Source organism: Zalophus californianus, chromosome 3 (genome assembly GCF_009762305.2).
Source record: "Zalophus californianus isolate mZalCal1 chromosome 3, mZalCal1.pri.v2, whole genome shotgun sequence".
Classification (NCBI taxonomy): Eukaryota; Metazoa; Chordata; class Mammalia; order Carnivora; family Otariidae; genus Zalophus; species Zalophus californianus.
In genome coordinates, this window is record NC_045597.1 from 35,568,651 (window position 1) to 35,585,751 (window position 17,101).

Sequence of the window (17,101 nt, forward strand, 5' to 3'; positions counted from 1 at the left end):
TATAGAATATTCCTGAGTAGTCAGATGAAATGAGATGTAAAAATATTGTTCATTGATCATAGCATAAAAAAAAATCTATAGGAACTTTAGCCACAGCAGGTTTTCACAAAATGTTGGCAATCAAATCAAGGTAAAATTTGTTGAAGAATAAATGAGAGAGAAGGAAGAGAAACAGTGTATATGGTCAACAACTGGTTGGATTTTATAAAAGAAGTAGAGCAGTGGTACGAGATTTATGTGGGCTATACAAGATGATGTGTAAATGTTGGTGGTAAGGATCCATAAAAATGAGAATTAAAAATGTAGAAGAATGGGGAGATAAAGAAGAATATTGTATCCTCAGGAGATGGGAAGTTCTGGCATCCAGAACAAATATAAAGGGTCTTACCTTTGTTAGGAAGAGGGATAGTTCTTATGTTGAGGAAAAAAAAGAGGAAAAGCATAGAAAACTAGTGTGATCATAGGTGGCCTTTTAGATGATTGGTGATAAGATGGGGAATTTTCCTTCTGCTGGCTTCTCAGTGAAAGAGAGAGTGAGTGGGGGGACCGGGCCCGGGGCTGCTGGTGTAAAGAGAACTTAGAGTATTAACGAGTCGTAGTGGTGAATGAATCCTTAGGAGTAATAGGTGGAATGGAAGTAAAGTCCCTGGAAGATCTTCATGATGGTATCAAGGACAGGAGAAAACGATTATACTTATCTTCAATGAATTCAATATAAATAACATAGCCCATAGATGATAGCAGCGAGAAGGGGGATACTGTGAAAGAGCTTAATGAAGTTCAAAAAAACAGGAATTTTCACAAAACTGAAGGAGACGTAGTGGTCTGGGACAACGAACAGAAAAAATGACACGAATGCCACTTTCAGACCAAATGTAAAGAATACTTTCATTTAAGAAGCATACAGCGAAGCCGGTTTTATTTTTGCTAACACAAGGTAGTGTTCAGAGAAGAGTTTTAAAGTGGGGAAGAGTGTGAAGCACGCAGATCCAGAGTTCAGGGAACACAGTAGGAGTGTACAAGAGGGAGGGAAGTGTGGAGAGCTTGGGTCGAAGAAACCGATGCACAAAGAATTACGGGATGGATTATAAGTTAGTGACGATATGGAGGCCTTTGTTTTGGCAGCAAGCAGTGCAAATATGTCTGTGAGGCCCAATAAGTTCAGAGGAGATAATGTCTTAGGACAATGACTTCCAAACATGGGGGTTTTATGTATGTATGTATGTATGTATGTATGTATGTATGTATGTATGTGAAGTCAAGAGTTCTTCAATATTAGTATATGTGTCAGAGAAAGAGGATTGAGAATGGTAAATACTGAGCATGATCATTAGGAATTAAGTATGAACAGCTAGTTGTAACAGATCCAACCTTCATCTTCAAGACTGGTTTTGATGTGACTGTTGGGGCTGGCTGGTGATTGATGCTCTGTCTCTCTCTATACAAATGGATATAGTTTTAGATTGCAAATGGTTGGAGACTTATTGGGACAATGTTGGTGCTAATTCAGGGGGAAAATTTTTCCTTCCCACAGGATGAAATATTGCAATTAAATAGGATAAAAATACCATGTTAACTCCCCCTCATTTCCCAGGGAACTTTGCAAAAACACTTTCAGCTTTTCTCCAATATTTCGGTTTCTTTTTAATGCAAAAGAATATACATGAGTACATAATATCTTCAGGATATAAAAAGAAGAGCATAAGATTTAGAATTATTTTCCTAAGACAGAAACAGAAATAAATGGGATAATCTACTATTTAAATCCCAAATGTCACCAAGATCTGACTTTTTCTCCAGCACTCCTTCAGTGGTGTATATCAGTCTGACAGTGAAAGGACATTCTAATTCCTGTGTCATACCCCAGGGAGTGACATTTGTGTAGAATGTCAAGTTCTAGAAACTTGCTGTTAATTACTATGCTTTCCAAGATATTCTTAATTTAATATGAATTAGTAGATTTGTGTCAGTATCTTCCTTCTTTACATGATACAATATCATTTCCAACATATCCCAAGCTCTAGCCCACATCAAATTTCGAAGTGACCTTTTGTTCAACTGACAGATCTAAGATTATATCAATTATGAATTGCAATGTATTATCAATCAAAATGTTACTCACCAGCCTGCTTTTCTGCTATGATCAAATAGATCCCCAGAAGTGATAATCCTATATTTGAAAAAAGAGACAAAGAATTTTATTCTATCAATGAATGCACATAAATTATTATTTTCACTAATATTAATGGGTAAATTACATGTATGTGTCAAGTATAGAAAAAAATCTTATAAAGAAGATATTAGATAAAGATTTACCATTAAACTTTTTAAAAAGGACTTAAAGATGAAATGACCTGGCAGAGTTTTAATACATAAATTATTAAAGATGATCATACCTAAGAAAAAAAGAGACAAATTAAAAAAGAAACTCTTAAATACAGAGAACAAGCTGGTGGTGGCCAGAGGGGAAGTGGGTGGGGGATGGGTGAAATAGATGAAGGGTATTAAGAGTACATGTATTGCTCTGAAACAAATGATACATTATATGTTAAAAAAAAAGATAGGAAGGGAAAAATGAAGGGGGGGATGGGGGGGAGACAAACCATGAGAGACTATGGACTCTGAGAAACAAACTGAGGGTTCTAGAGGGGAGGGGGTGGGGGAATGGGTCAGCCTGGTGATGGGTATTAAAGAGGGCACGTACTGAATAGAGCACTGGGTGTTATATGCAAACAATGAATCATGGAACACTACATCAAAAACTAATGATGTAATGTATGGTGATTAACATAACATAATAAAATAAAATTACAAAAATGTACACGTATTGTGATGAGCACAGAGAATTGTTGAATCATTACGTTGTACACCTGAAACTGATATAACACTGTATTCAATTATACTTCAATAAAATAAATAAATAGGCAAATGAAAAAAATTAAAATTAAAGGAGCGCCTGGGTGGCTCAGTCGTTAGGCTTCTGCCTTCGGCTCAGGTCATGATCCCAGGGTCCTGGGATCGAGCCCTGCATCGGGCTCCCTGCTCTGCGGGAACCCTGCTTCTCCCTCTCCCACTCCCCCTGCTTTGTGTTCCCTCTCTCACGGTGTCTCTTTCTTTCAAATAAATAAATAAAATCTTTAAAAAAATTAAAATTAAAAACAATTTAAAAATTTACCTTAAGACATTTAGAGTTTTGAGAAAGACATTTTTAAATTTTATAACTATTCTAGTTAGAGTTAATATGATGCTTTGTGTTACCCAGTATCTCACAACTAGAGTGAAGGACAATATGTATTCATTTACCTGGAGACTTAATGTCCAAGCATCATGATCAGTCCCACAGGATGAATAGTTGCATAAATGTTGGGTTGAAAGTGTACATTATTATCAACAAAATTCAGAGAAACACCATTTTCTATTTTTTTCCTTCTGTCCCAAGTATTTTCAAATCAATTATGCATTCTATATAATCAGTGGAGCATGAGGATTTAGAAGAGGGGAAACACCCAAGGAAAACGAACCACTACTCTTTACCCTGCTCTGTACATTGTCCTCAGGCTAGGCTTCAGATCTTGGTGATGGAAAAGCTACCTAGATTTCATCCTCCACACACAGTGTTGCCTCCACACTCGTTTTTAGAGTGACAAACTGTACAACCATTGAGTTATTGAAGAGTTATGAAGTAGGTGGGCTTGGTAAAAATGTAATTGTTCCTTAAATTATGTAAATAGATATTTAAGGCTTAATTTAGATTTCAAGTTGAGTTCCCTTACCTAATTTCTCATTTTCTGTCTCCTGCTGGTGTCTCACTGAGAAGGAAGGTGACTTTCCATATTGTTTCCCTTTAGAGAATGATCTATTTAGGCTGTCATGGGTGTTAAGGTTTGAGGTAGGATAAAACTCTTCCCCAGTGTCTCCAAAAGCTTAGAAAGATATTATGTATACTTGAAGTGCAGAGTTTTAGCAGCCTTAAATTTATTTCCCTGATGCCCTGGTGTTCCCAATTGGCACATGGAAGTCTTTTTGTGGCTGGCAAATCAGGGCATAATAAAAGCATTTTTATATCTCTTGGATGTGTTAGCATGAAAGGAATCCAAAGATTGGGTAAAAATTGGAGAATGTCATTCGAGACTCACTGAACCGGTAGAGCTAAGGTGAAGATCTAGAAGATTGGGAGAATTTGAGGTTGAGGCAACTATAACAATATCATGCATTGAACATACGGGACAGAATGAGGGTAGAAATAGGGGAACGGGTACCTACAAGAGGCAAGAGCAGAATGAACAGATTGGAGGAATGCATCCAATAAGTTGACGACCTATTCTATGAGTTGAAGTGGGTACAGGAGCAGCTGTTTACTTTCTGTTCTATGGGAGTAAGACCATGTAGTCAAGAAGCCATGTTAAGTTAGACATTCAATTTTGTCCCCTTTCAGGCATTTCTGTCATTACTGGTGACTTCAGTTTCTCCTGGTCTACTAAACCCTTCTCCTTGCAGACACTTGAGGTGATTTTCAAAGCAACAAGCTCATTGTTTTTTGTTCTTTCTTCTGTCAAACTCTGGTTTGATCCATTCAAAATATTAGTGATGGAAATCAATCTCCTCCCCTTGTGACTTTCAGTCAATTTCAAACCCACATCTCAACATCCAAAGTACCCTTGTAATCCTGTATCCATTCCCCGCCCCCCCCGTTTTTCCCTCTAGTAACTTCTCTGATCAAATGTTTCCTTTTTTCCCCCTTCTCATCTTTATTCTTTTTCCCCTTGAGTAAATCACTTTTTCTGCACATCTGTCAAATGCTCTGTCATTTCTCCTTTAGTTCTTTCCTGCCACAGAGTTTAGTCTTACACATCTGAAGACAAGGTTGAATCAGCTGAGACTGAAGAAGAATCAAAGAAACAAGACACCATACTTCCATGGACTTGTCTTTTCCATCCATTGTTTTTTACAGGTTTTTATTATTTTAAACATGAGTATATTAATATCCTCATTGCTATTACTCACAGAAGACAGCATCATCCATTTCTTTTAAATTTTTGGCTAATGGTTTGACATTAACAGTTTATTCCTTTTACTTGTTTATTTCAGGGGGAAAAAAGCTTTATGAAGTGCCAAGCAAAAGAAAAATGCTAAGCCAAACTGAAGTAATAGAGAAGAATTTTGTTGTTTGAGTATAATTGAATAGCATACTAGATTTGGAAGTTGTTGTTTTTTTTTTTTTAAGATTATCCTATTAAAGGCTTTCTTACAAAAGAGTAAAAGCTAAGCTAATGTAAATGATATACCTAAGGTGGCTAGTAAGAGAATTTGTTTCACCTCATTTTAAGCTCATTATTTCAGAAAATCAACAACAGAAATTGAATGTGTATATATATATACTTTATGTATGTATATCTAATACAATATTAAGTTATAGTATAAACAAAGTAATTTTTGAATAAAGAATTTTTATGAACTAATCCCACATACTAGAGGTAAACATGATATAGCTATATAAAGTGGGATACTGTGTTTAAAAATTATTTCAGGCAATATTAACTGAAAATTAATTTCATTTAATTGAGCCACAAGACCTAAGACTGACTAAAAAAAAATAATGATGAATGGCTATTTATTGAGCTGAGATGCTAGATATCTAGTAGAGTGAAGCAAGAATCAATGTAAGATAGGTTTTATTTTAATATCTTCATTACACTTGAAAATTGTAGGAACAAAAATGACAAAGGATTTTCAAGGGTTGATTCATGAAAAAAGATTAAAATCACATAGTACTTATAGCTTTGCCAAAAAAATGACTCGTGGGTAATGATAAATATTTACAATGACTAAGATTAATTATTTAAGGAGATAAAACTAAATAAAAATAAACTAATTTGTTTTCCAATTGTTTTTAGCATGCCAGGACATGATGTATCTTCTCTAGCTCCAAATTGTAGAGAACACCATTATTTTAAAATTGGAGATTATAAAACATAAGCATTTGTTGAGTTCTTCTATGTGCTAGGTGTTGTTCTAAAATGGCTTACATTTATTAGCTCCATTAACATTTATTAACTTCTCAGATGGGTACTGTCATCTGTAATTACAGAAGACACTAAGGCACGAAATAGTAATATATAGTCATAGCAATAGGACTTTTTATTTCTTTTAAAGATTTTGTTTATTTATTTGAGAGAGAGAATGAGATAGGGAGAGAGAGGATGAGACAGGGGAGAGTCAGAAGGAGAAGCAGACTCCCCACTGAGCAGGGAGCCCAATGCGGGACTCGATCCCGGGACTCCAAGATCATGACCTGAGCCAAAGGCAGTCACTCAACCCACTGAGCCACCCAGGCGCCCCTAACAGGACTTTTTAAAAGTGACACACCTTGAACGAGGTAGAGTCAAGACTTAAAATGAGGCAGGTCTACTCCATTGTGGAGATTATTAACCTCTATATTGTCTCCGATTAGATTTCCAAATAACTATAAAGTAGCTGCAGCAAGTATTTGGTGTCAGATCTGGGAGATTTAATACATTCCATTCAGATCATGTTTATTATTGAGCACATACTACATTCTAAGAATTGACAGGAGAAACAGAGACCTTGAGAGAAAAACAAAATTACAACTTGTGTATCTGAAATATTAAGTTGCACCAAAGGGGAAATAACAAATAATAAATAACATTTTTATTTTTAATTGCCCATAGTCACATTTCTCAAAAGATAATTCCTGAACCCAGTATTTCATCAACTGTGGAGAGAGAGTTTTGAGTCAGGATCTTTCTAAGCCTATATATGCTTATAACCTTACTAGAAAAAAAAAAATACGACTTTCAATAAGTAAGTCCTTGCTTGGGACAGGTCTGAAATTGCTTGAACAACTCAGGCATAATCCCAGTTGGGTTCCTTTCTAAACCACCTTGGTTATTTGATTTGATACACTTATGCACCCCAAGTCCTGAGGAGAAGGGAATTATGAAATTCTTACAGACTATTATTTTTAATTGAATGTGCCCTCTTAAAAGAGCATTTTAATTGAGATTTAATAACTCCATAAAAGATAAATCTAGCCACCATGTAATAAACAGTAATTAATTAGTTAATATCAATTAAATACTAAAAATATTAATTTACATTTAACGTCTAACTACTGTAATTTGCTATAGCTATCTTATTAAATGCTAATTAAATTCCTAAATATTCTTACAAATTTAATGCATTAATAACAAGAACGTAAGTACATATTTACTGTATCTGCACTTCTGAGTTCATTACATGGCAACGAGATTTATCTCTTTTATAGTAATTAAATATACTAAGGAAACCTCAGTAACTTTTCCTAACACATACCATAACTGTTTTATTAATTTCAAATTAAATGCTCATTTAAGGTTTTTAATCAACAGCTGCCCCAAACAATTTTCTACAGGCAGAGCGAAGGTTATTATATGTTTAATTAAACTTTAGTTTTTAAACTTGGGCTGAAGCTCTCTAAATGTGACTTTCGGTTTCTCACTATAATCAATATTACCTTTCTGATAATAATATTTATTAATGTTTTCTGTATATTCTATATTTTTTCTTTTTCCTACCTTTGTACCTTTATTCTCCATCTACTGAAGTCTATATTTCCCCCCCTCTGTTTAATACAAGCCAGCAAAGTTTTTTCTTTCTTTTTCTGCCATTAAAAATCAGGGCTTTTTGCTAGCATCCTCTTCAGGTATCTTTTATTTCCATTAATTACCACTTTATTGTTAGAGAAACATCCCTGTCAGGAAAATTTAAGAAAAGAAAAGAAGAAGAAGAAGAAAGAAAGAATGAGAGGAAGAATAGAAAGAAGAAATCCGTCCTGTGACGTTTGTTAGCAAAAGTGAGTCCAGTTGGAAAGGCTACAAAAAGCGATGAGGCTCTGCCAAGGTTCAAGCCTCAGGATGAGTTTTGAAAGACGAAGAGAAAATACAGTCCTTGCATGTATCAAATGATTTAGAATCTTCAGTCCTTCCAGATATGATGGGGGATGTCATAAAGACAGGAGGCTGCTGAGCAGCAAGGAAAGCACATTAGCTATTAACCTTCCCCCAGCCGATCAACTTTATTTTGCAATCTTCCCTCAGAACCATTAGAATACCCTGAAGAAATAACTTTCCAATTAAAAAGGATCTCAGAGAACAAAGCCATTTTATCTCTGACTCCTGGTGTTCTTTATTCCAATAATTTAAATTGGAATTGATTTTTCAATTTAGCCGTTGACTTGCTATGGACACACAGCTGAAAAGGCCGAATGGAATTGCATGGCTGAAATATTTGTCTTTGTGATGCACTTCTCATAAATTCACAGGAGCCCCCCCCCCTTTTTTTTAATGCATTTTCTTCTGCTGCCTTTGCCTTAGACAACAGCTTTTGAGCACAGCATGGGCAAACTGAGAAAACACATCCACCATGACCTCAGGGGCCTCATCCTCCATTCCTCATAGATTTATCTAATTGTTACATCTCCTGGAAAATAAATAAATTCCGTCTATCCAAAATGATAGGGATTCTTGAAGCTCCAATATTTTTTTCTAATTCATATAAGAGATTTAATTTCTTAAAAGAAGGAACTACCTTCTCAGTGTATTTTACCTCAAAAATATGTTGTAATGGAGATTGAACTCTCCTATAATTGCTTTAATTATTAGTAGCTAAAAATAATGGATTTTCAATTAGCACTTACTAATTTTGAATTAAATACTCCAAATATTAAACTGTTCTTTATTATGCTTTTACATTTTATAATAAAAGGACTAGAAATATCCAATTATTAAAGCCCTTGATTAGCAGTCAGAACTTTCTTGTCTATTCATATTGCTGATCATTTTCTCTCACTGTGACCTTAGACGAAATGCCATAGTCTTTGTCCTCATCTCCTTCCTGTTTCCTCACCCTGACACTCCAGCAGGTGTCTCTACTTTCCTTTGTCTTATAGGCTCAAGTCCTGTTCTGAGATCAGTACTGATGTGAATAGCAGGTATGGAAGGAAATCCTGAGCTCAAAACATTGTTTCATTTTTTTACTAAACACCATATTGCTTATTACTCACACCCCTTGTGGTTTTGCTATGCATTGTCTTTTACATAACTGTCTAAATGCATGATCTCAGATCTGTCCTTGACTATTGGCACGACAATCTCTTTTATAATAATGCAGAGCAAAAAAACCCACATAGAACCCCCAGAATATAATGCCATTATAGCATGTTCTTTACAGGTATTTTTCACTCACCACTCTATTCCTTAGACCAAAACAGTGCTTGGTGCCTCCTTGGTACTCAAAAATCTGCTCAGTGTATGAATTACATGGTGGCTCCTCTCTGATTTTTCTTCCCTACAACCAGTTATGAGTTAATGCAGGGAGAGAAAATATTTATAGTAAATATAATAAATGCACTTTGGTACTGACTGTTGTAAAAGAGTAGCTATTAGTCACCACTATTAAACACATATTTTCCATAGCAGTATGCTAAGGTTTGGAGATTGGCTCCTCACCTCTGGGTATTGCATGGTTTACACCACTTTTAAATACCGTGATTAAAATAACACCTCATGGCAGCATTAGTCACATGCCTAAAAGGAGCATGAGTTTCTCACCAACCAACACCAGAATGCAGAAGAAATGTTTGTACTTTTTTTTTTTTTTTTTTAACAAATGTATTGTGTCCTGTTATGTGCTTGGCACTGTTCTATGCACTTGCGGTAAACCAACATAGAAGCAAAACAGAAAGCCCTATTCTTGTGGAGTTTATAGTCTAATGGGTGGAAACACATCCAGGGCAAGCATAATTTAGAAAGTTATATAGTAGGTTAAGTCATTTAGAGATTAAAGAGGATGTAGTAGGTTAACATGTAAATAGAGCGGAGTAAAGGGCTATCAGAGTGTTGTAGGGGAGAGACTGTGATTTAAAGAAGGCTAGTCAGAAAGGGCTCTTTGCGAAGGTATTTGAGCAAAGCCTTGGAGCAGATACGGAAGGGAGTCTTGTTGATAATCTGAGAAAAGAGCCTTCCAGGAAGAAGGAGCAGATTGCCAAAGAAAGGCTCTAACCAAGGAATGTGTTTGGTAGACTTGGCAGGAAGAAGCCAGTGTGGCTAGAGCAGAGTGAATGAGGCTGCGAGAAGTTTAGGTCAGACATGAACTGACATCAGATCTGGAGGCACCCAGTGGCCACTGCAAGAACTTTGGCTCAAATCCACGAGAGAAATGGAGAGCCACTGTCAGCTGCCTCCAGTCTAGAGTTCCTTTGATTGCAAGCAATGTTCTTTGGAGTAACACCTGATTTACACGACTGCCTTGCTTTTTGGGGGGACTGGGGAATGGAAAAGATTGGGGGCTTTTCTCAAAGGAGGATTTGAGTCTTCATTCTGATCATAAGTTTTCCAAAGATCACACTTCTTATTTTTCTGTTTCCTCTTGACCCTAAGCATCTACTCTCCCCAACTATGGTAGTCACCCACTAGTGACTACATCACTGAAATGTAGACGACTTAAGGACAGCAGTTGCTTCTTTTCATTTATCTATTTCCAGGGTGTGACACAGGATAAGGGCTCCACAAGTGTTAGATGAAATATTGAGTTTAACTGAGAATTAGCAGGAAAAAAAAAAAGAAAGGCAAATTGTGTAATTAAAGCACGACTGGCTAATTTTAACAACAACTTGGGGTCCCCTTGCTTGAATTGTCATGCTAGATTTTTGTTGGTAAGGTAAATTAGTAAGAAAATTTTCCTAGAAACCTCCTAATATAGACAATGATTATATTCCAAAAACTGTTCAGCAGTCTGTCAGAAATCCTTCTAATTTGAGATTTTGCTAACTTCTACAATTTCAGGATATTGGTCTGATGTCTCTATGCATTGATATTCATTCACACACATATAGAGAGAATCTCTATTTGCCTGGCTCTGAGAGAATTCTCCATCCAGTCAATGACACAGAGAATGTATATGAAATTTTCTTCATTCTTCTGACAATTCTGTGAACGCTCCAATCTTTGGAATATCTCCTCACTACAGATGACAGTCAGGAAAAGCAGGGAGAAAAGTTTTTTGCCTTCTGCGTGTTAATATCTGGCATAGCATAAATGCACATGTCTGTGCACATACATACACACTTTGGAATAATTGTCTTTGATTTGCTTGTACTGAAAATAATTTTCCTGTCCAACATTCAATAATGTAGACCATCAGTGGGTGGGGGGCTCCTTGCTCTCCATGATAACAGCAAGGCATAGCATGTCATTATAGTAACTTCCATGGTGTCACAGGTTACAACCTTTTATTGTATTTCATGAGGCATATTGAACTGTACACAAAATAGTTTTTAAAGAGTCATTTACAAGTTGAGTTTTATAAGTTGAAAGAGGATCGGTTAAGAGGACCACACTTGTACCTTACATTGACAATTATATACCTATTTTTTAGGATAATAACCTGACCATGAGGAGTTCAACTAGAAGGATATGAAAATGTGGGGTTTGTTATACATTCACTCTGTACTATAAAGGAGTAACCTAAACCATTATGGTGAACTGAAGAGTCACCTAATTCTCTGATGAGCCCTTGCCTGGACCCTTCATAGTTCAAGCTCTGTTATTCTTCATCTGTGTGTTTGATAGTATTCCTTCACATGAAGGTATCTCTGATGCAGCAAATCCCACACTCTCCTGACTTTTCCAGAGACATATCTCCAGCATTCTTCTAATCTCTATCCTGAGTCATTGCACATTGTCCCTCTTTATTGGACTATCCCAAACAGAATTAAAACATACTGAAATTTCAACCACAAACCAAAATCCTTGACCCTGCACTCACCCCTAGCTACTATCCTATTTCTCTGCTCTTCCTTATGGCAAAGTTCCTCAAACATTTTGTCTATAATTTCCATAACTAATCTCCTTTGTCCTATTTTCCTTTTAAACCCATTCCAAGCAACTTTTTTATCCCAGCTACTCAATGGAAAATGCTCTTCATGGTAACCAATGGTGGTGCTAAACCCAGTGGTCTAATTTATATTACTGACCATCAATCAAACTGTGTTTTGACAGAGTTGATTGCTCCTTCCTCATTAATATATTTCTTACCCCCATGGCTTCCCAGCTATAACATATTCATTCATTCTTCCTTACTAACCACTCTTCCCTGACCTTGGACATATGGCATGACTCAGAGCTTTCCTCTCCTTTATTTAGATATATTTCCTTGGTGATCTCATTATGTCTTACGGTTTGAAGTATTCTCCATACACTGATGTTCCCAACCTAAACTACTCCCCTGAACTCTAGAATTATATATCTAATTTCTTACATGCTATTGCTATGCATTTTGCTAGAAGATAATCTCTGTATTAACACAACCGAAATATAACACCTGATCTAGGGGTGAGGGGCCTCTTCCACAAACTCCCACATCTAAGGAAATGGTAACTCCATTCTTACAGTTGTCTGCATGAATGAATTTACTCATCTTGGGCTTTCCTTTTCACCCTACATTTGATCAATCAGGAAATCATGCTGTTTCAACCTTCAAAATATATGCAGAACTCAATCATTTATCACCACCTTGAATACTGCTCCTCTGATACAAGTTATCAACATCTCTCAACTTGACTGCTGCAGTGATCTTCTAATTGGTGTCACTGTTCACCTCCTGCCCTCTATTACCTACTCTCTGTAGAGCTTCTGGAGCAAACCTTTTAAAATGTAAGGCAGACCAGGTTTCTCCTCTGCCCAAAACTGCCAAGAGTTTTCCATCTTGTTTAGAGTGAAAATCAAATCCTTATAATGCCCTCAGATTGCACTTGATTATACCACACATAGCTCACATTAATAGGGTGAGAGAGATTGGGGAAATAATGAGAGAAAAACCCAACCTGACACAACATGCATTTGGCTGTTCTCCTTGCCCTGTTCCCGCTACCGCAATCTAGCTTTCCTTTAAGCAGGTTTGACGTGCATCTACTTCGGCGCCTTTAGCTATCATACAACCCGGCAATTGCACTACTGGGTATTTACCCCAAAGATACAAATGTAGTGATCCGAAGGGGGTACATGCACCCTGATGTTTATAGCAGCAATATTCTCTCTGTCTTGAATGCATTTCCCTCACCTGCCTTAATTCAGTGCCTCATTTCCTGAAGGACTTTTTTCAAGTGTCTCTTACCAATTAATACCTTCTCTGACTACCCTATTCAAAGTGCGCCCCTTTCTCAAAATCTCCCTGCCCATTTCCTCGCTTTTTATTTTCTTTATAACCTTTATCACAACTGACACACTATATATTTTACTTATTTATTTCATAGTTATTTATCTTGCTTCACTAAGTATAAAGTACATGAGGAGAGAGATTGGTACTTTTTATCTTTGGGGTGAATATTTGTTGAAAGAGTATATATAGTACATCATTCATTTTTGATGTAGGGTTCAATGAAAAGCCATTGCTTTAAATGCAGAGATACTTCTCCTGAAAAAATGCCCAAGTGTTGAATGTCAGTATATTGGACATGTTTTTTGAAAATAGAACTGATATATTCTTTAAAAATAAGATTATTTTATGTTTCCTTTTTAGACACACTGTTGTAAACAAAGTTTGATAGTTGATGATGGATAAAAATAAAGTGAAAATACCAGTCTTGATAATGTATATGTAAATGGCTAGTGGACAGAAGTTGGGAAATGAAGAAGAAAAAAAAGGTTGAAGGAAGAGTAGGATTATAACCATCCTTAAGATATTTAACTTGAGTGAGATAAGAGATTTTATTTTGGAGGGAACAAAAAAAAAATGTTTAAGTCTTAAAAAAATCAGTATTTAAAACAAAAATATTAATAAATCCGTTAGAAATTAGACGATGGTGGGGATAGTTTAAGTGATCTAAATCTCCCCTTGTTTAAGTCATAAATATAATGTAAACATGATAAGTCAGTGAATAGTTATATAAGAATATTGCATAATATGACAAAAACCAAGAAGTACAATAAAACTATGAGTTGTTAAAAAATGGGTTTAAGGATTAAAATGGCAGAGTGGCACAAAATAATTTTCTTTTCCTTCTCATCATTATCTCTTCTCAACTTTTTGTTTTCTATGTGCATGCTATCATTTTAACAGATATCTTAAAGATAGAGAAAAAAAGCTGTGGAAAGCACATCATTACCTAAATCACACTCACAATATCGATTCAAAAAATAGGCATTGAGAAGAGGAAACCTAAGGGCAAATACACATTGAGAGCATAGAAACTCCTTTTAACGTGTTGTTCTCCCTCTGAGCAATGTTTGTGCATTTTTGTTAAGGTGAGAATTTACCTCAATATTCAAATTTGTTTTAATTTTGAATTGTGTCTTTTTTTTCCCCAGCTCTAAGTGTAGAGAGAGAAAAAAAAAATCTCTACTTATTATTATGTTCACCAACTGCCAAGAAAAATATTGGATTTGGATCAGATATCTAGCAACAGAAAGCATTAGAGTTGCTCCAAAAAAAATAATGATTTGGCAGTATATTTTTAGTAGAAAAATAGGGAACGATTTGGAAAATAAACATTAAAATAGCAAAAGTTGAAAACAACAGCTGGATTGTTTGATCCTCGATGAACTTCTCCATTGAAGTCTGAGTCAATGATGGAAAAGAGAAGAATAAAGTAGGGCTGGGATATAAGATCAGGAGAGAAAGGAAGCCTTTATTTGCATGTTTCGTCTGAGTGAACTTGAAGACTATTATGACATTTCCTACAGGTACTTAAAAGTAAATCTGAATTTTGAAGAAGAAAAGAAAATTTAGTGAATAAAACTCTTTGTATAAGGCTCAAAATTATGCAAATCCCTAGAAGGAACTTTTACTTTTCTTCAAAAGTGAAAATTTTGAAATATTTGATGTTCTTTCCAAATAATTTTAATACACTTAAAAAAAAAGTAAAGCAGAAAGTGGCTGTTCTGATTCCACAGAAGGTGACTTGTCTGCTTTAAAATGTCTGCTCTCCTAAATGTTTATTTTACTATGCTTATAATCCACTGCTGTACTCAACCTGACAGTAGTGTTAAGTGAATAGGAGCGGAGCAGAGTGATTTGTTTAAGACACTGAAGAGTGTAAGGGGAAAGACAGATTATAAGCATAGGTAGGATTATAAACATCAATGAATTAATGCAATTAAAGATTTCCTCTCAGGGACTAATCTGGAATATCCTGGATTCTTGGAGAACCTGGGGTCATCTTCCAGTTGAAATGACACCATTATTTCAAATTTCCTTGGTACCTCCCTATTCATTTACTCTTTCTATCTGTGTATCAAAACTTTGGTTAGAATTCTAGTTGCCAATGCTTGATATATCCCTTAGGTCTGTAAAAGTGGATGCAATTCCTGAAAACTTTCAATTTATGTTGTCGATTATTGTTCTAATCATTTCTGTTCCTCTTTGGAAGTGGTTTATATACTCACACTCTTTGCTGTGGAACTCTGCAGTGTCTTACCTCTAGGCACAGAATGCTATCCCACTGGCATTAGGCTTGGTCATCTGACTTGCCTTGGTTAATGGAATGTGAGCAGACATGAAGCCAAACCAAGACCAGGAGAGTACAGCCAAGTCCAGTCAAGCCTGGTGGAGCCCAGCCAAACCCAACAGCAGCTATCCAGTCTCCTAAAAAGCACAGCTCTAGTGTGACATGAGCAAGAAACAAATGTTTGCTGTTATAATGCCACTGAAAAGTTGGGGTTGTTTGTTGGTACAACAAGTGTGACTATTTCACGTGGCTATTTCTATAAATGTTGACAGTTGATACAGGAAAATAAGGTTTTATAAAATTAGAAGAAAATGAGTTGGGGGTAGGGATCAATGGAGAGACATACTGACTTTTAAAACTATCAAAAGTTATTGCTCTTAGTTTTCATTCAAATATGAATTAACCAAGCCTGATGCTCCAGCTTTGTTTCCTAAATTTGTTCTTAGAAAATTCGGTGGAGTAGTAGCCAAACTGTGGAAAGAGCCAAGATGTTCATCGACAGATGAATGGATAAAGAAGATATGATATATATATATATATATATATATATATATATATATATATATACACACACACACACACACACACACAATGGAATATTATGCAGCCATCAAAAGGAATGAGATCTTGCCATTTGCAATGACGTGGATGGAACTGGAGGGTGTTATGCTGAGTGAAATAAGTCAATCAGAGAAAGACATGTATCATATGACCTCACCGATATGAGGAATTCTTAATCTCAGGAAACAAACTGAGGGTTGCTGGAGTGGTGGGGGGGTGGAGGGATGGGGTGGCTGGGTGATAGACACTGTGGAGGGTATGTGCTATGGTGAGCGTTGTGAATTGTGCAAGACTGTTGAATCACAGATCTGTACCTCTGAAACAAATAATGCAATATATGTTAAGAAAAAAATAAAAAGAAGATAGCAGGAGGGGAAGAATGAAGGGGAGTAAATCAGAGGGGGAGACAAACCACGAGAGACGATGGACTCTGAAAAACAAACTGAGGGTTCTAGAGGGGAGGTGGGTGGGGGGATGGGTTAGCCTGGTGATGGGTATTAAAGAGGGCATGTTCTGCATGGAGCACTGGGTGTTATGCACAAACAATGAATCATGGAACACTAGATCAAAAACTAATGATGTAATGTATGGTGATTAACATAACAATAAAAAATTGAAAGAAAAAAAAAGAAAATTCAGTGGAGTACTGTAATTCTAAATGAAGGTGAACCTACCTGATACTGGGCGAATTGAAAGCAACACCAAGTTATGCAAATTTTACCTTGAGGTGTGTGTGAGTTTAGAAATGACTAGTGTTACATAAGTCATCAGGTCATGTCTTCTAACCTTGGAGTGTTCCATATATATTTGAAATCCACTTCTTAGGTCCTGCACTCAGGAGGAAGACCTTTTGTATTTCTTTTTCCTTGCCCAGAGACTCTTGATTCAGTTCATTAAATATGAGCTGTTTAGCAAATATCATTCTCAATGGGGAAAACTGAGAGCTTTCCTCCTAAGGTCAGGAACACGGCAGGGATGTCCACTATCATCACTGCTATTCAACATAGTATTAGAAGTCCTAGCCACAGCAATCAGACC